The sequence below is a fragment of the Talpa occidentalis genome, unplaced genomic scaffold (genome assembly GCF_014898055.3).
Source record: "Talpa occidentalis isolate TD23 unplaced genomic scaffold, MPIMG_talOcc4v2.1, whole genome shotgun sequence".
NCBI classification, from domain to species: Eukaryota; Metazoa; Chordata; class Mammalia; order Eulipotyphla; family Talpidae; genus Talpa; species Talpa occidentalis.
Genome location: NW_026555331.1, coordinates 144,332,612 through 144,358,694, shown reverse-complemented (window position 1 = coordinate 144,358,694; position 26,083 = coordinate 144,332,612). Strand labels below are relative to the sequence as shown.

General features: G+C 40.7%; 1 protein-coding gene across 2 annotated transcripts in view; it reads left to right on the top strand.

Moving 5' to 3' along the window:
- The window catches only part of PTN (pleiotrophin), a 78,944-nt gene that overhangs the window by 17,762 nt on the left and 35,099 nt on the right, over positions 1-26,083 (top strand). The window contains exon 1 of one of the 2 annotated variants that reach the window (XM_054692698.1): positions 16,492-16,616. The exons of the other annotated variant lie outside the window; for it this stretch is intronic. The gene's annotated coding sequence lies outside the window, so the exon portion shown is untranslated. Of the gene's footprint in view, positions 1-16,491; positions 16,617-26,083 lie in introns of those variants that run through there. 2 annotated transcript variants of the gene reach the window in all.

Below are 26,083 nucleotides of genomic sequence, written 5' to 3'. Positions count from 1 at the left end.
GAGGCAGGAAATGTCCCGCGGACAGAGATTAGACAAGATATTTTCTCAGAAAGCCTTTGAGCCCAAGATACATTTAATAACATTCTAGCTTTTCCATAATGACGCCAACAGTTAATGTCCATGTAATATTTTAGTATTCACAAATTGCTTTCATAGATCTGATCCCATGTATCCCTAGTTTGAGAAGTTTCACCCTTTCTAGAGCTGAGGACAAGGAGACTGCAGGAATGGAGACTTTTCCAAGGTTTCCCTAAGAGGAAGAATGCTAGTTGCCTCATTTACCTCCTAGATTATTTGGAGGAGTTGACATGGTCTATGGAAGTATTTTATTAAAAAAATGGCTCATTCTGTTCTTTCCTGTGTTCCTGTTTCATAACTTAGAACATTGGTTTATACAATTCTGGGACGCGTTTTCTCAAAGCACCATCCACCTACATCTGAATCTCATGGGGTTGAAATCTAAAAGGTCCTTTTCCTACACCTATGGAATCAGAAACTTTATGTAAGGGCTTAAGAAAGTTCATTAATTTAATTTAATTTATTTTTAAATAATTTATTTATTTATGCATACAAGAACTGGGGTGCAGGCCAGAGGTGCAGGGTGTGAGAGGATTCACCAGAGACAGAGTGGGGAGCAGAACAGGCAGATCTACTGAAATACACTGCTGAGGGGAGCAGCAGGTGAGACAGGAGAGGTCTGCTCTGCCATGTGGGTAGCTCCCTGGCCAGGGATCGAATTCGTGCTGCAGAGGCTACAGATTGCTTTATAGGTCGCGTCTTAACACTTGCGCCACTAGGGAGGCCCTATCTACTTTTTTAAATGAAGTAACATTATTGTATATCTTTGTTAATATTTTGACAGTATAGATTTCTCCTCTCAAGTGTGGTCACTGCATTTTTAATCAGTCCCAGGACTACTTCATAGTCAATAAAGTTTGCCAGCCTCTTTCCTAATATGTGTGTGAAACATTGTCCCTATATTGAGAAATGGGTCAATTATGATGCTATCTGCCTTTCAGAAAGTATTGGAAATAGATACTAAGTTCCAGACCAAACTCTGAGAGGGACTAACTTTGTATTTTAATTAAATCACTTGAATTTTGCAGGCTTCCATTTCCTTCATTGTGAAACAGAGGACCCACACTAAACTATCTCTACATCTCCTTAAGTGCTTGATTGGGTGTCCATGCCCTTGGCAGACTTGGTGTCCTGGTTCCCCTCACCCATGGGATAGCCTTCTGATTGTGTTTAAGTCATTTGGTCTTGAAATGTGTCTCCTGATCTATAGCATTAGCTTCACCTGGGAACTTGTTAGAAATGCAGATTCTCACGGATGACCCCAACCTTGCTTAATCATAAAGCCATCTGCTTTTATCAATGGCCTAGGTGATTCAAATTCATGATGAAATTTGAGAAGCCCTGCTTTCTCTGACCCTGCAATTTCTGACCCTGGCCAGGATCAAACTCATGCCCTAGTGGTGGTAGCGCAGAGACTTAACCCCTATGCCACCAGACCCCTCCCTTTCATAATTTTAAGAGTATAGATACCACCATCTGAAAGCAGCCATCTATTTATTTATTCATCAAATGTTTATATTCCCACACACTGTTCTTCTAAACCCTATAACACAGGGGTAAAAACCTTGATTTTTCATTCTTGATAAATGAAAAATCGAACAGTAGACATAACTTCAGTTACTGGTAAGATTTAGAAGGAAAACAAAGGAAGGTAAAGAGACAGAATGACTGTTCTGAGGTATGGAGCAGGAAGGAGGCCCAGTGAGGGAGGAGGTGTCTGGAGAGACCACTGACGTCCCACCCAACATGGGGAGGAAGCAACTTGGCGTCTTGCCTCATACAATTTCAGCAACTTAATCCAGACTTCTTATACTTATGAAAACTAAATGATTACTAACATCAAACACGCTATTTCACTTATCCTAATCATGGAGGGCCTATTTTAATTAAAACAAAATTAAAAAAAGCTAATAACAAATTTGGAAAGAGTAATTTAACTCAGGACTATGATAACTTCATCCATAATTTAAGCAGTAAATAGTATTTAACTTTATTGATTACATATTTTTCAATCTGGGTTCATTTGTTGGAATCCCTAAGGCTGTGGCCTTAATTCAACTGAGAAATAAATATTAAATAGTGTTTACACAAGAAGAGGAAACCATATTCTGATGTTTGCTTAAAACCAAAAAGCCGCATAAGCTTTAGTCAACATCTAGAAAAAATAACTTTGTTAAACAGCAATTATAAGTCCTTAAATAAACCATCTTTCATCACCTGTCATTTAAGAGCTTCACATGCATGAGACACTGGTAGTGACAACAGATGTACTGTTACCTCTAAGAATGTTCTAGTTAGCATGGGGGTAAGAACACAAATATTGGGTAATTGTTTTAGGTGGTGAAATATGAAACTATTAAAAGATATGAACAGAAATAAAGTATATAAAGTATATACTCTCCTGGAGAGAGAGAGAGAGAGAGAGAGAGAGAGAGAGAGAGAAAGTATTATTTAAGAACTATTTTAAAGCCAAACAGGATACCCAACTATATTTGATTTGAAGTATTGCATTCTTGCAAAACAAACATCTCTTGGATTCTGAGCCACACTGCCAGCAGGTATAAACCCAGCCCCAAAGCCAGTTGGAGGAGTGGTTATAACCTTAGAATTTGGAGGAGAGAGCAAGGGAACTCCTTTCATGTGTTATATAATTCAGCACAGCCTGGAGCATGGACACAAGATGGGGAGGCTGACCAGCTGTTGGGGTGTCTCCTTAACTGTCCGTTAGTCAGGACACACTGATTGGAACACCTATGGACACAACATACTTGGTTGAAGCTCATTATAGAGGCATAGCACACAGTTCACCCAGAAGTTACTTTGAGTCTGTGAAAGATGAAGCCAGAAGTTAGAACACAGAGGGGTCTCCCAATCCCAGCATGATCTGTGAGATGAATGGTCCCACAGCGAGACTCTGGAGCAGGAATAACAAGGTCTCCCATGGGGTAGTTGACAATGAGTTGCAGGACCTGAGAAAGCAGATTGGTGCTTCATGTGAGGCTGCTGCTGTTAGGAAGGAAATGCACTTGCCAACCTAATGTGAAAAAAAAAAATCAAGAGAAGGCAGATAATGCAAACTTAAAAAGAAAACCCCACAGTGTTATAAAAGTTAACTTACTTTTTTCTCTATTCACTGCCTGGGTCTGCTTTCTATATTCCACCTGACCCCAGCCTTAGCGCTCAACCTAAACACCCTCCAGAGTATTTTTTTCCTTCCGTTTATCTCTCCCAACCATAGCTTTAAGCTTAAGATGGAACGAACAAACGTGCAATCTTTATGAGTACCGATTTATTAAAACTATGCAGGAATAAAACCTTAAGAGAAAAGCACCCATTCTAAATTTCCTGGAAACGTGAAATGATACAGTATTTAACTGCAATACATTGCATCGAAAATATTGTCCTCACTTTTCACTCTGACAGTAAAATTTCTGCCTTAGACAAAGACTTTATACTCCATGGGTAGCTCTTATTCTTTCTATCAAGCAGAAGCTGGTGTGAGTAGGGGGGGGAGGGGATATGTGTGTGGGGGTGAGTCATAGTGAAAGATGATTTGGAGAAAAGATACAGCTATTTCATTCCTGTATGGCTTAAAATCACCACGGCCACCACCATCATGACACACACCATCACGTTTGTATCTAAATATGAGTGTGTGCCTTTGTGTCTTCCAAACAAGCAGGCACCCATTCTGCATACGTAGAGTGTGCAAGAGAATCACAGAGTTAGGAAGAAGGAATTTGTTACCCACTTTGAGAATGGCCACAGGGATCACAGACGTGTGGACATGGCTTAGTGGCATGTGTATCCAGGAAGGCAGCACTACTCAGTAGGGACTAAAAACATTGGCATAGACCCTCTTGATATTCCCTCGGATACTTAGATGTCACTGAAATCCTACCCTAAATGTACAGAGACACATCAGTGAGTTCCAACAAGGGGGAGAGCCCAGGACCCAAGCACCCCCCAGCCTCTAGTTCCTGACCTCTTGGCAGTTTGTCCTCATCTGTGCAGGTTTGAATACCCTTTGTGGGTGCTCCAGTCAGAGATCTCAGTCAGATTCTGATTAAATGGAAAACAAAGCCCTACAGGGGGAGAAATCCTAAGTTTTCCATTTCAATGACTGCAGAGGAAGCTGAACAGGCAGAGAAAGAACTGGGAGCTGCTGCCTGAGGACTGTGGTCTTGGTGGAATGAAAGAGAGATGTTTCCTTCCATCCCCTGGAGGCCCTAGCCCTTCAATGTCAAGTTTTAAGGAAATACTCAAAAAAGGAGCTCTCAGGTTCTGGCTATTGTGGTCAAGCCCTCTTTGAAGACTAAGTTTCCTGAGAAGAAAGGGAAGGAAGAAAAAAAACTTTTGTAATATCTAACATTTTTCCAGCCAGGAACTCTGATAATTGCTTTATGTACGTGACTCCAGTTCTCACAATCTTTCTGTAAGGTATGGAAATTAGTTGATCCCATTTCGCAGATGGGGAAAGTGACGCTGAGAGTTGTTGAGTAAACTGCATGAGATCTTTGGATCAGTAGGTGAGATGGGAAGCCAGGGTGTGTTTACTCCAGAACCCAAAGCCATCAGCAGTTATGCAATGCCAGTAAAATACATAAATTAGATACTGGTGGGGTGAACTGAGAGATAAATAGCTAGCTAGATGGATAGAACAGAAAGATGGTTCCCTAAGAGATCAGTGACACCAGATACTAAAATGTTGCAGAACAGACTCCAGTGCTGGAGGGGAGACATGAATTCCACGCATGTGGTGCCTTCTTGCCTTTACCCTCCTCAGGATGCTGTCATCCTGTTTGACAGATAAGGAGACTGAGGTGTCAGGAAGGTTAAGATGACTGTCATCAACCAGTCATTAGTAAAAGCTAGATCTGAAATCCAATTGTCTGACTCCGGAATTCAGACTGTGTTTCTGGCCCCACAAGTAATGGAAGGACCTGCAGGTGGGAGGAGGAGCTTATCTTTCAGGAAAGAGCTGCAACCATTTGTTCCTTCCCTGTTCATTCAGGGCACACTCATTCATGGGAACTCAAAGTTAGATGGGATTTAGAGCCTGTGATTTGTTGTCTTAAAATTGTGTATGATGAGCTGGAAATAGATGAAGGTGAATATTTCATGAGATCCACACATGATAAAATGCTTGTAAGATAATGTCTAGAAAGAATTCCACTTGACTTTTTCTGACTTTGACAATTCTGAAATAGCTAAAATTGCTGTCAGGACCAGTTTGGGGACATGGAGGTGTTGAAATTCTCAGCCCATTGCAGAACTTTATCCCCTAGGGACACTGCTGAATAGATTACTTCCTGTGAAGAAAGGTTCGAGTTCATCTTCTCCAGGGAATCTCCTTTAAACACTCCAGATGATCTCAACATCCACTGAGCTCCAGGGAAACTAACTCACACTCACAATTATTCGCACTCCCCATGTCACTCAGTTTCTCAGTGGATACATTTTCTTCCTGAAAAGAGTAAACTAATTTGGGAAGAGTCTATGCCTTTTTTCTTTTTAAAAATATCTATAGCACAATACCCTGTGAGGCAGCACTGTTTACATATTGAGTGCTCCACAAGGGATTATTTCACTGTATTTGGTGAAGATGCTCTCTCAAGAAAACCTTGTAAAATTCAGAGACAGCAAGAAAGAAACATGTTTTCTCATCACTGCATCAGTCCTATGAAACGACAACATTTTGAAGTTTCTGGCAAGTATGAAAAGTTGTTAAATCTTAATCTACAAAATCTATAATCTACAGAGTTACCTAAAGCTGGGATTTATGTGCATGTGGTCCAGAGATTTGGAGTATAGAGCTTGCCGTGTTGAGGACCTCTGTGGCCTCCTATTCTCTGCCTACATTCTCACCTCCACTGCTGTTAAGTTTAGAGAAGTTGGGGGCCTCCCTGGTGGCGCAAGGGGTTAAGACACAGCACTATGAAGCTATCCACAGTCTCTGCAGCATGAGTTTCATCCCTGACCAGGGAGCTACCCGCATGGCACAGCAGACCTCTCCTGTCTCACCCGCTGCTCCCCTCAGCAGTGTGTTTCAGTCAGTCTGCCTGTTCTGTTCCCCACTCTGTTTCTGGTGAATCCTCTCACCCCCCTGCATCTCTGGCCTGCACCCCAGCTCTTGTATGCATAAATAAAAATTAAAAAAAAAAGTTTAGAGAAGTCATTGTTCTGGAGGGATTTTAGGCATTTTAATAAAATTCTTGATATTCAAATTCAACCCTTAATAAACACATGGGAAGAAAGATCACATTTTGGTTCCTGAACTGAAGCCATCAAAGGGCAGGAACACCTGAGAAGTGGAGGCGAGGGCCCCAAGGAGGGGACCGTGTGTGCACCCACCCCCCTTCCCCTCCCCCTACCCATCCAGACCCGCTTTTCAGCGACCTGCCATGCTTAGTGATGGATTTGCTAGCACAGTCTCGGGAAAGCGCTAGGTGACTGATGTAATTTCTGATGCAAACTGCTATGTGTGAGTGAAAATAAGAGAGGGAGGGAGAGAGGAGCCCACCAAAGTGAGAGGAACCCCATGTCCAACTGAGAGGCAGGCCTGGTGACAGACAAAGCAGCTGATTGTGAGCAGTTCCACTCAGGGGCCTGGGAAAGTGGCGCACAGAGGGGCGGCTGTGACCCATTTGGCACGGGCAGCGCTGGCCTTGCATATTTCAGCATCCTCGATGGTCAAACACCTGGGTCACCTCGTGAGTGCAGCCCTGTTCTTGGAGATTTATGATGTTTACCAAATCTGGCAGCTGGCTAATTCCTCGGAAAGGTGATGTTTTGGGAACCCACTCTGCAACCCGATGCTCCCCAGAAGGGCTTTAGTCCCCCCAGCTTTTGTTCTTGCTGAATCGACCAGCTGATTTCTACAGCAAAGAGAGGGCTTTCCACTCTCCCTTGGGCTCTCTTGATCCTCTGGTGGCTGACGATGGTCATTTTTGAAATCAGCCCCTTCCTGATTGAAAGACGTCAGGCCCCTGTTGTTAATGTGGATGACCTTGGCGTGCCTTTATAAGGTTTGCTTCCAATGCATCCCTCGACACATGTGGTCATGGAAAATGCCTCACTCTGAATTTCTCAGAAACACTAATTGTTTGTCCTCGCAAGGGATTTTCTCATGTGGTCTGTGTTGCCTCACTATGGAGGAGGCCTCCAAGATGGAAATTCCAGGGGTAGAAATGAAAGCTGAGGATAAGCACCTTGTCTGATTTCACACAGCCAGTGCGCGGGGGGCTGAGCTGAGCTGAGGCAGGGTGAGCTCAGAGTCTCAGGAATTTTCATTTCTGCAAGTCTCTTGGTTCTGAAATGGAGATGGTCTGAGGAGCACACCTTAAGAGCAGGTATTTTAGACATGGAGAGAGGATCTTAGATCAGTTACTTTACAGCAAGAAGAGCCTTAATAGGTTGTTTTACTGACCACCTTCCATAAAGTCTTAGGATTCTAAAGAGGGGATATGGTTTGCAAGGGTGTCTCCCTATTTTGATATAAGAATCAGAACAACTTATTTTTATCATTTTATATATTGGACTTTTATGCATGGTTTTATTTGACAAAGAAGTTTTTGCTGCTTAAAAACAAAGCTACCCAGCCCAATATTTGCTTAATATTATGCAAATGCAGAAAGAGAGGCAGAGACTTACTTAAAATCATAGAATATAGGGGACCTCAGATCACAGGTCTTTCTGGTACATGTTATACTGTCTTTCAGTTCCAAATTTACTCTGTACACTCTACCCTGTGGTGCTGGGTTGGGGCACATAATTCGTTTCCATTTTGCCAGTTGACTTAAAGTTAGACAGTCAATAGCAGGTATTAGAGGTAAACTCCGAATAGTTCAGGGCTTTAAGAGCCGGGGTTTTTGTCAGAGTACAAATAGATCTTCCCTTGCCAAATTTTAAGAACTATGCTCCCAGACCATGCCCCAGCTGGTACATGAGAGAACTGTGACTTTGACGTAGCTAATAATTCTATAACACACAATTACATGTTGTACTTGATTTTCAATGAATTTAATCTGGAGGTTACAAGAGTTATGAGATTCTTGTAGGATTGCCACGTAACTTCTGTGATTTGTGATCAGAATTTAGACCTGTGCTTGTCACTTCTTTCTATAATCACTCCAGAGTACTAGAAGAATCCAGTCCATACCACAGCCTTCACGATCATCACTGCCTCCATATTGGTCAAGGACAGCAACCTTCTGGGCTTTGAAGGTACTTTATTCCGTAGGCTCTTTACAGCAATCAAGTGCAGGTGTTCATCTGATGAACTTCGGTGCCATCACATTATATAAGTGATTAGCATCCTGTTTTGCACAGACATGGAGTCTGTCACTTTATCCAAACCCAAAGACACAGCCAAACCGACCCTAAATGCTACATATGAGGTCCGATTCCTTGTCTTATGCCTATGAGCGATTTCTGGATCAGTCAGGACCAGCTAAGAGATAAACCACACTGATGTTTCTGACAGAGAGAATCAATACACATTATCAGTTAAATATGTATAAAGTTATTAACTAGGTAACTGAAAATAATACCCTAAGGATTCATGGAAAATCACAGAACAGCATATAAAGGATGATTTGGACTTAAGAATTTAAAACTAGGCACAATATATTCTGTATATTTGTATATAACTTCCTTTGATGGCTAAGCCTATCAAATCTCCTGAGACAGAGTCTGAATTCTTATAGCACTTTTCACTTATTCATACCACTTTGCTGTGAATATCTTTATCCATGTCTGCCTCCCTGTAGCAGCGGGTATCTTAATGGTTAGTCTTTTCTCTGCCCTATGCCCTAATAGATGAAATAGAGATAGGTCAAAAATGCAGAAATGAATGAGCCAGACACTGCTGACCTGCTTCAGTTAAGGGACTACTCAAGAGAGACCCTGTTCTGAGAAACCTGTTTTAGGATTCTGCCTTTTAGGATATTCAGTCTTCTGAACATTGTGTATTTTGTATCTTTTTTTAAAAAATATTTATTTATTTATTTATGCATACAAGAGCTGGAGTGCAGGCCAGAGATGCAGGGGGTGAGAGGATTCACCAGAGACAGAGTGGGGAACAGAACAGGCAGATCTACTGAAATACACTGAGGGGAGCAGTGGGCGAGTCAGGAGAGGTCTGCTGCGCCATGCGGGTAGCTCTCTGGCCGGGGATTGAACTCATGCTGCAGAGCCTGTGGACAGCTTCATCGGTTGCATCTTAAATCCTTGCACCACCAGGGGTTATTCTGTATTTTGTATCTTAAAGATTTCCTTTAATGACTTCTGTGCCTTTCTTTTTTGTCTTCCTAACATGAGTTCAGCTCCTGTTTAACACTCAGAAGTTGCTTAAAGAGGCTACATAAGAAACCTATGTCTGACCCAGTCCAGTGAAACTGCACATGGAGAATGTCCATTGCTGAGAAGAGGTTACATTTCCAGAGGGTGTAGGGTCTTGTGGGGCATTAAGTATCTTAAATAAAGCTTGTCATCCCAACAAATAAGATATCTTTCAGAGACTATTGGAGATAGTACCATGCCTCATAAATTTTTAGAAGTTTTTCATGTATGAATTGAAATAAAACCTCTTTGTGAGAATTTATTTCATCCTTTGACCATTATGGAAGGATTGGATGAGAACAGAATTTGCTGAGGGAAAGAGGGAGTTTAGGTTAGCTTTTTTAGTTGCAAACAACAAAATCCCCTCTGGCTAGCTTAAGCAGTAAAATATTGATTATAGGATAGACATTATTGGGAGAGTTGAAGAAATAAATTCTGAGCTGAACTTCTGGAAATAACTCCTAAAAACACCCTGGAGAGCCGAGTCAACATTGGAATTGTTGCCTTAGCCAGGATCAGAAAACTTAACTTCAGGAAGCTGCTATCACAACAGCTGCCTCTAGTATCACACATTTCTATCACCAATAGAAAGGAAGAGAGCTAGCCTCCCTGCTGAATCACAAGGCCAGTGACAGAACTGCTGTGTCCAGACCAAGTTCCTCATCCATCCTCATCCATATGCTGGATACCACACACTTGCCTCTGTGCCCTCAGGACTTAGTTCCTGGAATTCTAAATCACCTGCAAAACTGTTCTACTCTAGTTTCAAGTAGCTTAGTGTAAGACAAATATGTGAAATACTTAATTATGGAGTGAAGGAATTAGTTGACATTAAAAGAAACTCAATTACACTTTTAGTGTTCGCTTGTTAAACTTTGCTTTGTTGTATTTCTCTTTTTTTTGGCTTTGCTTGCTGGGAGAGGGTTGGGGGGGTATATTGAGCAAACCAATCCATGGTATAGCTGACTCTCAATAAGGAACCTCTTTGAAGCATCTGTGGAAAGCAGGTGAGGGCACTCAGGAGGCTCTGGACAGCAGCATAATGGATGAGGGACCAGGAACTACCAGAAGAAAAAGAGAGACTGTTTCTGAAACTCCCTCAGTGACAAACTTAGAAGCATTTGGTAACAATATCATCATGTAAACAACACATATTATGGTATACCATTATTCTATGGTTTTTATTATGTTCAATTTCTTTTTTCATTTGATTCTTCCACCAATCTTATGAGATAGGTAAAGAAGTTGATTTTGTTTCAATGTCAACTAATTCCTTCACCATAATAGTCTTTTATATATTTGTCTTACATTAAGCTACTTTAAACTAGAGTAGGACTCTATTTTAGATTCAATATTTTAAGATTTTTATTAAAAAATAATTTTCTAGCCTTCACTTCATCTGTTTTTGACTTCCATTGGACCAGATGTTGACAATCTCTCCAGTGTTAATAACTTCTATATTTCATTACATATGAAGGAGAGATTGGGGAGTGGTAAAAATTAAAACTCAATCACAAGATTAATAAAACAGCAATGAAACAAAATTAATCAAATAAAAAATAAATAGTATCTAAACTGAATTTGAGAGCGCAGATAAAGAGTGTGGTTCAGGAACTGTGGAGATCGCAATTAAACATCAGGTAAAGGAAATGAGTAACCCAACAAACCATCCAGATAAAACTTCAAACCAGGCAAAAAGTTCCTTTTTGGTTGTCTTTCATTTCTCATTTTCATAGACATCTTACTGCTTAGTTCCCTGTCCTCTTGACCCTGTTCTTTCTCGTTGATAGCAAAGCAAGTTAAGATTCTTCAAGTATAACTGTCCTAAGAAATATACACTGCAGAGACTTCCCAAAGACAATGGATGGATTCATTTGACTGCCTCATTGCTTCATTCTCTAATTTATGGTCATTTTTCACTGGAGAATGATTACAAATGTTATGATTAAAAAATTGGCTTTGAAAACCATCCATGCCAATGGGCCTTCCTGGTGGCTCAGTGGTTGAGCGCTGGGTTGCGAAGCTGCCTGCAGCCTCTGCAGGGCTGGTTTGATCCCCGGCTGCATGATGAGGGTCCCACATGGTGCGCAGACCTGTCCTGCCGCCCACTGCTCCCCTCAGCAGTGTACTTCGGCCCTTCTGCCTGTTCTGCTCCCCGCTCTGGCTCTGGTGAATTCTCTCACCCTCCCGCACTTCTGGCTGTACCCAGTGCTTGTATGAATAAATAAATAAAAATCTTAAAAAAAAAACCCAACCATCTATACCAAAAATAGACAATAATATCCCATCCTTCAAAATTTGAAGACATCACACTTCTCCCATGTCAGCAATGTCTGGTAGGTTTTATAGATTTCCAAAACTTTATAATTACCACTTGTATCTTAAAACCATGTCTATCTGCCTTTGTGTAACATGACCAATCAATGATAAAAAACAATTTCCTCAGGTGCTCCAGCCTTCTAGAGAAATTTGTTTTAAGATCCATTTCAGTGTTTATTTTGAATCCCCAAACTATTTTTCTCTTTCAGTCAGTCTCAGCTTCACATGGCGATTTGAGTTGATAGGATAAGTCAAGCTCTCAGGTCTAGAGGTAACTTAATTTCCATTCAAGTTTGTCAGGTAGCAAAGTATCAAGCTCAACAATTCAGGGCAATCAAACATATCTAGGGTTGGTCGGTTGATACAAAATCTTCTCACTCTTTGCTAATCTTTACCCTCCTTGGCATGGTGTCTAAGTTCTGGGGAAGTTACTGAAAGTCAGTACAGTGGCCAAAGGTGGAGAAATGGATTCAAGGGTGGGAGTAACTTATTCTGGGTCATTCTGCTTGCTACAAAGATTTTAATCCTTACCTTTTTTAGAGTAGACTGGTCATGACCAGACTACCAAATGGAGTCTCTACTGTGATAACTTTATTTTTTAAAAAAGATTACTTATGCATACAAGAACTGGAGTGTAAGCCAGAGGCGCGGGGGTATGTGTGTAAGAGGATTCACCAGAGAGAGTGGGGAGCAGAACAGGCAGATCTACTGAAATACACTGCTGAGGGGAGCAGCGGGCGAGTCAGGAGAGGTCTGCTGCACCAAGTGGGTAGCTCCCTGGCTGGCTGGGGATTACACTCATGCTGCAGTGGTTGGTAATAGCTTGATAGCACTGTCTCTAACCACTGTGCCATCAGGGAGGCCCTGTGATTACTTTAACAAAAATTTTTCTTACCAATTTCTGAACCCCAGAACTCACCATCAACTTGTCATAATCTATTTTGAAAAAGAAATAAGGTAGATGGCTAATCCATTGGCAGTAGTTTCAGCCATTTTTGGTGATCTGATTTGAGAATCTAATCACCACTGTTTGGATGCACACATGTACATAGTCATGCATGTATTTTCATGAAGTGATGATGTGAAAAAAAAAAAGAACTAGCACTGTAGTTTTTTTCCCATGCTGGCAAATCCACTTTCCCTCCGTAGGCACGTACTGACATTTGTATGTCTTTCTGTGAAGAAGTCATGTGAGCAAGAAAGTAATCTTGAAACATGGGCTGATTTCAGCCCTACCACTAGCTATATATATGATTGTTTAATTTTGAGCAAGGTATTTCATCTCACCTTTCTTAGCCTCTAACCTCGGGAAAAATGTAACATAAAATGGGGTGGACCAAATGTCTTAGTGATCTGTTCTGTCTTTGTATCACTATGCTTTCATTTAAATATTTAACCTGAGTCCTAAATTAAGAAAGAATGGATTATAATTAGTTGTTCTGGTCAGAACTAAAAGTTAGACAAATGGGTCATTGGAAAGAAAATTGAATATGAATAAGTCAACTGTCCAACCAGATAGAGGCATTCATAAAAATACTTAAGTGATTTTGCCATTCACGTAAATATCTCATCATTTATTCTAGCAAACATGTATTGTATGGCTTCTGAGTTCTGGATTTGAGAGGCTGAGTACTTGTCTGTCCTGCCTTAAGAAGTAACTTACATTGTCAAGAATTAAACATCTCTCAGTGGATTTAGCAGAAGGCAGTATCAATGAGTTGGAAAAAGAAAAATTGAATTTCATGGAGGCTAAGACAATCCATCCATAAGGAAAAATTGTTAACCTCCACCAAAGCCCAATTTTTTTTATCTGCTCATCAAAGTAGTAGCCTCCATGCCATTGATACCTGGATTGAATTTTGATTTTTCAAATAAGCATTGACACTTGTGGCATGGAAAATTAGTATTATAGATCAAGGAGTACTACTTACTAGTCTATGTCAAACCCACTATTTTCCTAGGTTTCTGAGGACTTGGAAAGTAACTGCCCAAGACTGTGAGCGAGTGGCAAAGCCAGAAGGAAAGACTTATGTACCCCTGTTTCTTAGTGCTGGGATTTTTTTTCCCCACGTTTAGCCTTTGTTATCTAAACAATAGATTTTATCATGACATCCTAACACAAATGTGATTTTCACAGAATATAATTCAGAATTTATTTTGAGGATGTATCAGGAATTGTCATATTTAGTAATGCGAAGTAAAGTAGACTCTGGCAAGGAGAGAAATACATTCAGAGTACATTTCCAAATCTACTGGAAGATGAAACTCAGCTATTTTTGTTATCCGTTGTCCAGATTTTTCTGTTTCTATTAAAAAATGTTGAGTTAAGCTGTGTAACCATTGGCTTTGGCGTTTTTTCAAAGGGTTTCTTTCATTTTACAGAAGACCTCATTTATTCCTAGCTCTCCCTGCGCCCAGGAGCTTGGAAACTCAGCCAGGGCATCTGATTTATATAATTAGCCTTTCGTGAGTATGGGTGGCTTCTCACTCCAGCATGAAGTGAGGTGAATTTGAGGAAAAACACTCTTCCTTTATCTTCTTCCTTACTCTCCCTCCAATTCTAGTTCTCATTTGTATCCTGATTTACCAAGGGAAGCAAAGAATCCACAATCCAATGTGATCTCACCCTGTCAGAGCTTTCAGCCAGAGAGACTGGGAGCCCATCAATTTCATCATAATGGGTGTATAATGACGGGCCCTTTGGTATTGCCCTCACCCAAATCCCCATTTAGAGTCGGCGACGGCCAGGAACAAAAGCTAGTGTTTCAGGAAGGGCAGATTTAGGGTAGATCAGGCATGGAAATCAGCATTGGTTCACATGTCCAGGACCTAATGAGAATCTGGCAGAGACCCAAAAGGAATTGAATCCACTTGGCCTCTGCATTCTAGTCCTTATTTCAGTGCTTTTCATGGGAATCTGTAGAATTGTAAGGGGAGGAGGTGAGGGAGTAGAGCAGAGAGGGGGTAATCACAGAGTATTTGCTCTGGTGGGTCTCTGTCCTTCCTCCATATTTTGTGACTTTTGGAGATGCCCTCAGCCCTTCCCTTGATGATGGTAAGCAGGCATGCTTGAAGTCCAGAGGGTTTCTGCTTGACGATTCCAGTTCATGCCCATTTGCCAATTTCACTATCAGCCTCCTCCATGCTTTTTCACAGTCTTTACACATCACCTCCTTTGTGCATATTCTTTTGCTGGAAATCTTAGAGTGGTAGAACATGTAGCTAGTCAGAGAAGTATCATGAGATAGGAAAATAAGGGGGAAATGCCATTTAGAACAAGGCCACCTTTTCTGGCAAAATAGTTTAAGAGTTCCATTTGAATGTAACTGGAATTTGTCAGCGAGGACAGGGGAACCCTGATTTCCTGCAAGTACAATCCCTCTCCAGCCATAATGTTGCAGGTGATGTCCTTGTGGTGCATGAGGAATGCATGAGGCTAAGGTGATAAAATATCTTCTTTCCTCACATTTCTTTAATCTGAAGCCTGTAGTGCTTTCTTTGCTGCACATAATGGAAGCTTTGTGGAGTGCTAGTCTCAGAGATGACAGTCATATGAAAAACAACCCAAAATGTTTTCAGGGGAATAAATAAGGAATTGTGAACATCTTCTGGGCACAGGGAGAATATGGTGAATACTATGGGGTGATAGCACTCGCCCCAGTTTTGAGATTGATAGGGTGGTCTTGCTGATTTCCCCCCACATCTGAGCATCCTAAGGTAGGGAGTGCACTCTATGTGCCGCTCCTGAGCTGGGACCAAGCGGGTTGACTGCCAGGCCGTGGAACTGTCTATACCGGACTCTTCCTTAGCATGCCGTTGGTCCTGCGTGCATGAGCATGCTCAGCGAAGCTGGCTGAAATAAAGATGGACTGTCTGTGTAACCCCAAGAATCTACCTGATCTCACTTGCTTCCTGACGTGTGTAAACATTTCCTCTGGAGGAGCATGGGATTTTGTGGGAGTCCTCTGTTCCCCACTCTCTGACAAGGTGTCCTGTTTCCATAGCTTCAGCTCCCAAACAGTGCCACCAGGATTTAAGACAGGAAAATCCCAGGAACCCCGGGGCTCCTCTACATGGTTGTCCTGCAGGTGTGTCCTTCGTTCCAAGAAGGTGGAACTCAACTCCTACGCATGCACAGTGGCAACAAGGCCCCTTAGCAACCTGCAAACATTCAGCCCTGAGGCTTTACCTTTGAGAACTCACCGCTCGCCCTCCACACTACTTTCTTTCCTTGTCTCCATTTCATTCCCTGGCTCTCCTCCTCCATTGCCCTCCCTGTTTTTCAACTTGCATTTCAGCCAATAGGGCTTTCTTCTTCATCTCCTGCTTATTGATGAATGAGTTTCATTCATCTTTCTTACTCTTTTTTTTTTGGCGGGGTGGGGGGACAAGGGGAGCGGGGTGGTCTGTGAATAGCTATAGACTCTGCCTGCTCCCATTTTTCCACTTGGCTATTCAGTTCCATGGAGACAGCAAATGGAGGGGAGCAGCAGGGTGGGAGGCGCCAGGGTCAGAGGTCAAGAGTGGTCACCTTTTGAATTAAAGCTTCTGATTTCCACTGGGGATAACATATTGTAAACCAAAGTAACTGTGCAAGTACTTGGCTGTCAGGAGGCTGAAAGAAAAGGGGGGGGTGGAGAAAAAGGGAGGGAAAGATCAGAGAGAAGGGGAGGAACCCAAACCCTGGGGTCAGTTAGCATTATTTGCAGTGTTTTTAAAATAGTGTGTGGTGTCTCCATAGGCAGCCATTATGTTTTGAACTGCTCTGGCTTCTCAAGGCTTGGACCTGGGAGGTGCCGGGCAGCGGCTAGAAGGTTACAGACTCCCTGCTTTCTAGGCAGCTTTATTGAAAGCTATTTCGTTTCTCTATTCCGCATGTAAGTGAAACCATCTGATATTTATCTTTAAGTGGCCAACTATTGTGCAACAATAACGCTTTTCGGGGGGTGGGGTTATGCTACTAATTACAGTTTTTGTCACTTCTTAGTGACTTTGCAAGACCAGCCCTTCAAGTTTGTTTTAGTGTCTTAACGGTTGTCTCAGGGATAAACTGTAAGCAATTCTAGAGAAGTTTGGTGAATATTTGCTTGTTTTTTTCATGCCTACATCCTGTTCTAACACTGCAAATGCAATTTTAATGAGAAATGAATTAACATCTAAATCAAATTGTAATTTTCCCACTGAATATTTTAGGACTTGAGCCCCATTCTGCTTGTCTTTATGCCCCTAAAACAAACCTCAGCGGTGTTTAATAATTGTGTGTAGAAAGAAAGAGTGACAGACAAAGGGGATTTGAGAATTTTCAGACATCTTAAGCAGTCTTTATTTATAGACTGGGATGTTACTTGGTTTATATCAAATAATCCTGATACAAATTGAGAGTCATTCTAAGAAAAGTTTTCATGCAGAAAGCTCCTCCTTCTGTCCAGGGAAAAGATTTCCTGGACAAGAAATTCAATGACAATCAGGTAGAACCCTCAAAAAACAATGATTTAACGTATGTTGGCAATGAAGTCAAATTTCCTTAGAACAATTATTTTATTTATTTATTTATTTATTTATTTATTTTAGCAATTTGATAGCAAGTTTATTTGATAAGGCAAGTTACAACACTGTCATCACTTCATTTTGTTCTTTCAAAACATCATATTTCAATTATGAGTATTAGAAAAATATCTGTCCTTACTACAAAAAAATGTATATATGACATGATAGAGTTTTATAATGATTTAAGGAAGGGAATAAGCAACTTTTTTTGTAAAGGTCCAAATAGTAAATATTTTAGTATTTGCTTAGGCCTAACTTTCATCATCACTTTCAAATCGTGTAAAAGCAGCCTATAACAATATCTATCAATAAATGGGCGTGGCAGTAGAACAATTGTTTTAAAAGCTGGCAACTCACCAGAATCACTTGGGAAACTTAAAAATTCTCCTTTCTGGGTTTCATAACCAGTGATTCTGATGTGAGAATTGTTTTGTAAGCTACTGCACAGGGCAGGGAAAGAAAAGAAGGGAAATCATGTCTTGCAAACAAACTATTCAACATGTAGCAGAAATCACAGCCATATATGACAAAATTTCATTATAACAAAAAAAAAATTAAAGGAAAAGGAAGAGAGAGAAGGAGAGACTGAAGGATGCTGGGGTGTGTGTGTATGGGGGCGGGGGAGAACTATTTCCATGTCTTTTGCAGCTGGTCATAGAGACAGTGCCTTATTGATATGATTACAATAAATACTATACAATGAATAAACATGAATTTCAAGTGCTTTCACTTTGAAGCCTTGTAAGTAATAGCTATTGTTCCAGGAAGAAGCTAAATTGCACACAGTATATATTGGGAGTGGGGAAAGCAGGACTGAACTGATACATTTCTGAGATATTTTGAGACATTTGAGGAACTGTGTTCTATCACTGAGGCACCTGTTGTATATTCTGACCACCTACTCACACACAAAGAAAGATCATTCTAATGGAAATGCCATAAAATTTTAAACACCAGGTTCATGTAAACTGCGTTCTTCTTAACATTTTATTATAATAACAGCAACCATAAAACTGGATACCTTTTGACATTCCACTCAGAAGTGATTTGATGGTCCAGGGAAACTCCCAGCGATAGTTGATATTGATGGTGGCCCATTCACCAACTTTGCAGCCATTTCTGATTCCCATTCCTTTTTGCATTATCTATTCTGTTCTCATGATTTTTTTTCCCCACTGAATTTTTACCTGATTGCTAGAATTGCTTATTTTCATTTTCCAGCAGGCCCATTTTTTCCTTTTTACGCATTGCTAAACACTGAGTTGCAAAGCCAACAATGTTCAAGACAAACCGTATTTAAGGGTGAGAGGCAGGCGTGGCGTGTTGCCTCTGCTTTGTTTCTTATGGATGGGATTAAGTTCTTCCAATTATTTAGCTCCTCTGAGGATTGGGTTTCACCCCTAGAAGATAGAGACAAAATAGAATGCACCACTTCAAATGCTTCACTCAAATGAGACCCCAAGTAAGAAAAGATGTACAACAGTCTTTGTGAACCATAAATTACACTATAAATGTAGGGACTCACTAAGCTTCACTTTCTTTATTGTGCTGACTTCTTTGGAGATTTTTATTTTACATGGAAAAAATGGTGACAATATTTCTAAAAAGAATACTTCTTACCTGCATGATTTGGAAAACCAAGCAATAACAAAAACAATAAATTAATAGAATTTGTAAGGGTCTTTTATTAACAGTGCCACTTTTATCCTGAATTTTTGACTATCAAGAGTAATGATTTTCTGAATTACATCTACGTTGCTAGGTCTTGATCTTGAAATATTAAGACTTTTTTCCCTTAAATTATGACATTAATTTAAAGAATGAGAAAAAACATCCTTTTGCATTGGAATTCAAAGAACAAGAAAATGGTTTACATGATAGTTTTAATCTGAGTTTTGGGAATTCTGCTTACTCAGCATCTGTCAGTGAGTTCATTGGCACTTTTTCATGAGAATCCACAGGTCAGATTTCTGTTACACATGGTTTTCTGTACTAAGTTTGTTAATCTTCCTATTGACTTCATATACACAATTTTCAGTCACTCTTGGTATCCTGGGGAAAACCGTGGAACCTACTATGAATTACTTTTCCAACTATCAGAACTGGTCAATATGAGTCCTCCCTTTAAACATCTAGCTCCATCTGAGTGTGAGCTGGTTCCAACATTAGGACGATTCTTTCTCCTGATAGATTTGGGGGCATTGATAGGGCTGATCCTGTGATCCTGCTTTCTTTCTTGCCCATGTCAGACTGTAACTGGGTAGCACTTTAATTCATGTGTCAACTCTATTCCCCCAATTGCTTTTGTTCATTTCTCTCCCTGACACATACTGCCAGTCTTCAGGATATTGTTTAGGAAACTCTAATCATAAGAATGTTGATTACAAGAATCACTTTTAAACAAAAACTGTACAGTACCCTTTATAATCTTTTCTCTCTAGACCTGGGTCTTACTCCTTTGTAACTGTTCAAAACATCCTCAAAGTGCCTGTTTGCACAACATTAAAAGTGGGAAATGAATGAGAATTCAGTTTAAGGCACAGATGAAGGGCTCAACTCTAAAGGCAGACATAGATTGGACAAACTGTGTACCAAATCCAAGAATAGGATTTTTGAAATGTGAATCTTTAGCTGGGCAAGGTAGTGCTCAGAAATCAGTTATGATCCCTTGGAGTTGAAGTGGGATGGAATCAGGGAAAAATCTAAAAAAAAAAGCATAGAGATCTGACCTTTGCTCTTATTGCAAAAACTTCCCCAACCTCCACTAGGAGTGTGGGTCAGACTCACTGTGCTGAGACCCACCCGGCATCTCTCGTCACTGATATTCAATCAGCGAATGGCTGCCTATCCTCTTGCAGCTCCACCAGGCTTACTGTTTCTGAAACACCTTCCTTCACTGATGCAGGGCTCCCAAGGATGAGTTAGGTCCTTGCTCTACTCTGATTCCATAAGGCCCTGGTATTCTCTGTATTATTGTTGGCATATTTACCAGTTTCCTGTATCAGGCTGTGATCTTCTTGAGGGTTGGTACCACACCATGCTTTGTTTCTAGTTTGGTCTCTAGCACCATGGTTAATGCCTATGAAGCACTTGGTAGATATTCATAAGAATGAATGGATGAAGAAATAGGGGGGAAAGTGTTGACTGTTTGAAATAGCTGATGTAGTTTTGTGCTTCTTGTAAAGCCTAGAGGCATGCTGGGGTATCCCAACTGGATTTAACTATCTGTTGACTGGTATCAACTGCCCACATCGGAGACTCTATGATCATTCTGATGATCATAAAATTCTGAGTCAAATGAGAAAAAGATATGATAGTGTTTATACAATAATTTTAATACAATACCAGTGTTATATATATATATATGTATGCATTATGCATGCATGTAAGTCCATCCATCCATCCATCCATCATCCATCCATCCATCCATCCATCCATCCATCCATCCATCCATCTACCCATCCATCATCCATCCATCATCAATGCATCCATCCATCCATCCATCCTGAGGATTCAGCTTTAAAGGGAGAAGAAGTGACATTGCTTCCTCCGAGCAAGGCAGTCACTTCACTTCAGGAATTTTGTTCCCGTGTTGCCTAGACTACAAGATTTAGGGTAAAGAGTATGGGCTATTTGTGAAAGGATTTTAAGCTTAGACCCATTGAAGGGGACTTTTGAGAATTTATCTCCAATGGTAGAATTTGGGGACTTTTAGGAGTGCCTTTTATTTGGGGGGCATTATGAGACTTGCGCCAGGACAGAGTCTCTGGCAAAAGAGTCACAAAATTGATTACTTGGGGCTGATTCTCAGATAAAGAAGTTAGAAACAGAAGCACAATGTTTCTTGACATTTGTCTGTTTCATAGGATAGAATCAGGGATAAGGAGTCATGGCAGATTCTCTAAGGTCAAAGGTTAGACTTTTTAAAATTTATTTTATTTTTATTTTATGCATACAAGAGCTGGGGTATAGGCCAGAGGTGAGGGGGGCTGAGCAGATTCACCAGAGACAGAGTGGGGAGCAGAACTGGCAGATCTACTGAAATATACTGCTGAGGGGAGCAGCTGACAAGACAGGAGAGGTCTGCTGTGCCATGAGGGTCAGGATCCTGGCCAGGGACCCAACTCGTGCTGCAGTGGCTGTGAATAGCTTCATAGTGCTGAGAGTTAACCCCTTGCACCACCAGGGAGGCCCCAAAAGTTAGACATTTGATGGGAGTCAGTCTTCCATGCCAGAGCAAGATTTTGATAACATTAACTGTTATTGCCTCCTTGTTAGAGTGAACCACCCACTGTGTCTGGTGGTCCCATGGGGTGCTCCTTGTGTCCTGCATGATGCTGTTCAAGGTCCTCAGAGGCCTCTCAGAGGGGCAAGCCCATAGGCTCATAGCACTGGGTGGTACTGTACTTTCTAGCTTGTCCCTAGCTCTGTTCCTTATGAAACGTGTCTAATGACTCCATCTTTTTAAAACTCAGCTTTCCCATTTGTAAAATGGAGTTAACAGTCATGTCCCAGATGGGGTCATGATAAGAATTAAGTGAGGTGAGTGCATAGAAGGCATTTATATTGTACCCAGAACTAAATTTAAAAAAAAAAAAAAGCAACAGCAAATAGCAGCTCCTGTTAAGTATTATAGTTGGGGTAATTAATATGCCTTCAGGGGCTTCCCAGAGTTGGGCCTGGGGCTATTATGATGTGAGGGTCCAGAGGTACATAGCATCGATCCCTGGATGAGGCACATATGAAGACTTGGTGCAATTTCTATTTAAATCTGAAGGGGAGGTGAACATGTTCTTTGCTCTTAGTTCTTCGTAAGACATTCTATAGAGTTCCCCAACTGCTTCTGACTCATCAGAGGATCACCAGATCTTACCTGGAACTCACTGCCACATTGAATCTGGAAAAGAGCAAGGGCTGCAGCCTGGCCCCTGGCTTGGGGCTGGTAAGCCGCCTGAAGCCATTTCTCTAAATCCCTGGATAGATTACAGATCTCGCTTCATTTCTTTGCTCACAAGCTCAGTTCAGGATAAGAAACCAAAACAGAGTTAGCTTTTTTGAAATTCCTGGCAGTGAACCCTAACCCCTGTGGAGAGGAGGTGCCAGGAGCAAAGTGGGTTGAAAGAGTTGGATGCTTCCTGCTATTTTGGGCAGGAAGGCAGGAAATCGTTCTGCTTTACAATAATTATGGGCAGCAGGGCTAGGAAGAAAGCAGGGCTTCTATGAAAACAATCTGTTTTCAATGCAGGGTGCTGAGCCACCAGGAGTGCACAGAATTTAGACTGGGTCTCTCTGTCTCAATAGCAAGGCACCCGGGGGTCACACATTTATTAATATGCATTATAATGAGACATTTAAAACTCTTTAACTACAACATCTTTATGTTAAAACCTATGGAAAAAATCAGTAAAATTGAAAGAAAATTACATTAAAGAATCTACTACAGTTAATGACCAGATTCTTTTTTTCTGCTTAATGTCTATGCAGAGATTTGGATAGTTCAGGCCAATATCTGGTTTAAGTTAAGAAAAAGTAAATCAAAAGCATATTTACTCAGCTAATGAATATAGAGCTCAGGATTAGTTCAATAAAAATTTAATAAAGAATTGGATTTACACAAAGCTCAAGATTATAGAAAAACTCAAGATTAAAAACAGTATAACTTTTCTATCTAAGAATTCTTATTGTACACTTAAAGTTGCTTGTGGACCTATTTCTTGTTTGTGCTTGCTCCTTAATCCTTGATTTGATTATTGAATCTTGGTGTTCTTAGAAGAAATTCTTGAAACAGTTTCTTGCTGTGTACAGTATGAACTACCTTGTCACGTGGACCATAGGAAGCAGATTCAGAGCATACTTGTGGCAGAACAAGTGGGTATAGACAGAAAACAGCCCCATAAATATATATACACAGTGGAATACTACACAGCCATAAAAAGACAAAAATCTTGACATTTGTGACAACATGGATGGACCTTAAGGAGATTATGCTAAGTGAAGTAAGTCAGAAAAAGACATTTACAATATAATTACACTCATTTGTGAAATATAAAGAAAAAAGGACAAACAAAATTAAAAACAAGCACTTAGATTCTTGACAACAAAATGGTAGTCACCTGTGGGGAAGATGGGTGGGGGCACACAGGTAGAGGGGGCCCATTTATTGGGGGTGGAGATGACTGGACTGGGTGGTGAGCGTGATGTGATACATACAGTAGCTCAGGTGAGAAATTGCAGATGTGGAACCTACATAGTGCTGCGTATGACTGTCACTTTCATAAAAATGTTTTTAAATTATAGAAAAACCCAACCTCTCCATTCCTACTCACCATAAGAAAGCTTCTAACGCCTCAAAATCTAATCTCATCTGGATCTAACTTATCAGCTCTTTGGGAAATGCTCTCCTTCTGTGTCCAGTTCCTATCTTCCATCCTCTCCATTCTGTTCACCTTTATGGAGAAAAGATTTCTTTGTCATTGGGCTTCTGGTTGGCTTTGGCCAAAGGAGACACTGATGAGGGAATGGGACAAGGTTACACATCAGCTACTGACTTCTTCTCTTTCTCCTTGTTCACTCTTGAGTTTTCAGAACTCGATCCTCTTGAAGTTGCCCTCTCCCATAACTCTAACTCTCTCAAGACTACACCTACCACTCTCTTCTATGTAGTACTAGTTATACTTCTTATTTTTTTTAAAAGATTTATTTATTTATGCATACAAGAACCAGGGTGCAGGCCAGAGGTGCAGAGGGTGAGAGGATTCACCAGAGACAGAGTGGGGAGCAGAACAGGCAGACTGGCTGAAATACACTGCTGAGGGGAGCAGCGGGCGAGAAAGGAGAGGTCTGCCATACCAAGTGGGATTCTCACCATCCGACCAGGATCGAACCTGTGCTGCAAAGGCAGCAGAGGCTGCAGAGTCTGCAGACAGCTTCCCAACCCTGTGCTCAGCCCACTGCGCCACCGGGGGGAGGGAGGGCCCTCTAGTTCTACTTCTAGGTCTATCTCTAACTCTCACAAGACTTCTTCCCACCTCAGATTTGAAGGTGGTTAAAACCTTGTTGCTGTTGTTCACCTAAGTGTTCTTCAACATCTCCCCTTGGATGCACTTTACTCTTCTCACATAATTTTATAGAGCACATCCCTTCAACTCTCCTCAGAGAATCCACTGGACTGCACCATCTGCTTCCTGCTGAGTCTCTCTTCTCTGCCACAGTTGAAACCTCCATTTTGTTCACATGGGTTTGCTCATGGTTTTTTAAGTATCTTCTGGGGTTTTCCCACTTTCACAAGTAATACTCCATGTCTTTCATTCCACAAACCCACTATTAAGCCAGACTTAACCATGCACTCTTGACTGGCCACTTCCAAGGGAAGTGATGGTACAGATTCTTTGGAAATAACAGTTCTTTGAAACTAATGATCAGGTGCTGTATTCTAACATGCCTTATTTGAAAATGATATTATCTAATATTATTTACCTGTTCACACCTATGGAAGCTTCTTGGGATTTCTTTCATTCCAATATGTTTCCCCATGAGGTCAACCTCTTTGTCATATACTTTAGAAAATGTATTTAGTGATTTAGATTAGCTCTGATTTGGAATAGTTTTGAATCATTTGTGCAGTCAAGGAAGTGTAAATCACTTTGCTTTTGCACACTAGAACAAGTTTCTGAGACTAAATAAGCACAGCCTAAATAGGACTTGTGAAGTCATTGGATCTGCCTTGATTTTAGGGGCTGATGAAGACTAGGAATGTTGGGATCAGCTTGGAAACTCGGAAAAATAATTATGTCTCTGTGTTTCACTAGTATGCAATTATAGCTAAGTGGTGTGGTGCCTGGTATTGCTAAGCCAGAAACTATACAAAGTACCCTCTGTTTCAACAAGCTTCAACTTAGGCAGTGTGAACTCAGAGGCCAACTGCCCACCTTTTGCTACTGCAGAAATACCCAAATAATTGACCACAATGTAAACAGGGAGAGGTTTTTTTTTAACCAGTAGTATTTTAATAGATCCTATAAAACTATATAATAGAAAGGCAAGTAATGTCACAGCAAACTCTTGACTTCTGGCAATTAATATAGATGTGAGTTCCAAAACCAAATTTTTCCCACTCTTATGCATGTGTCCTTCTAATACTTAACTCACTTATTCCCTTATTAACCTCACTATTTAAACATTAATATTTTTATAATCTTATTTGAATTTTTGTTGTTTTTGTAATTTCCCTAGAATTATGGCATTTTAATCTCCTATATCATAAAAGTTTTCCTGATTGCTTATGGAAGTATTTATTGTAGTTATTATTTAAATGATGATCATTTATCACTTATAATAATACAGCTTATAGTTTATCAGGTGGTTTCACATGTATCGACCCCACTTAGTATAATTCTATCCCAAATAGAGAGAGCAGATTATTTTTATATCTATATTGTATATTTTATGTTATTATTATTTTATATTTTTACTCAAAGAGATAGAGATTCTGCATCATTTCGCTTCATCTTTCAGTAAGTGAAAACTCTGAGACCAGCAGAATCAAGGTTTTTAGATTAGCTGCTGCTTCTCCATGTATCCTGTTCGCTGATCACTTAAGGTGCAACTAATCCTTAAATGAAAAAGAAAAGAGGAGGAAGTTATGTGAGGCTCCAGTTCCTCCCTGTTGCTTTATATTTGCCTGGAGGGCGGCAGAGCCTGCTCTGAGCAGCCCTGGGGGCCTGGAAAAGCTCAGTGCAGAGAAATGTTGGCCAATGCAACATGCTGTGAGCCACATCTGTGATCTTAAGTGTTCTTC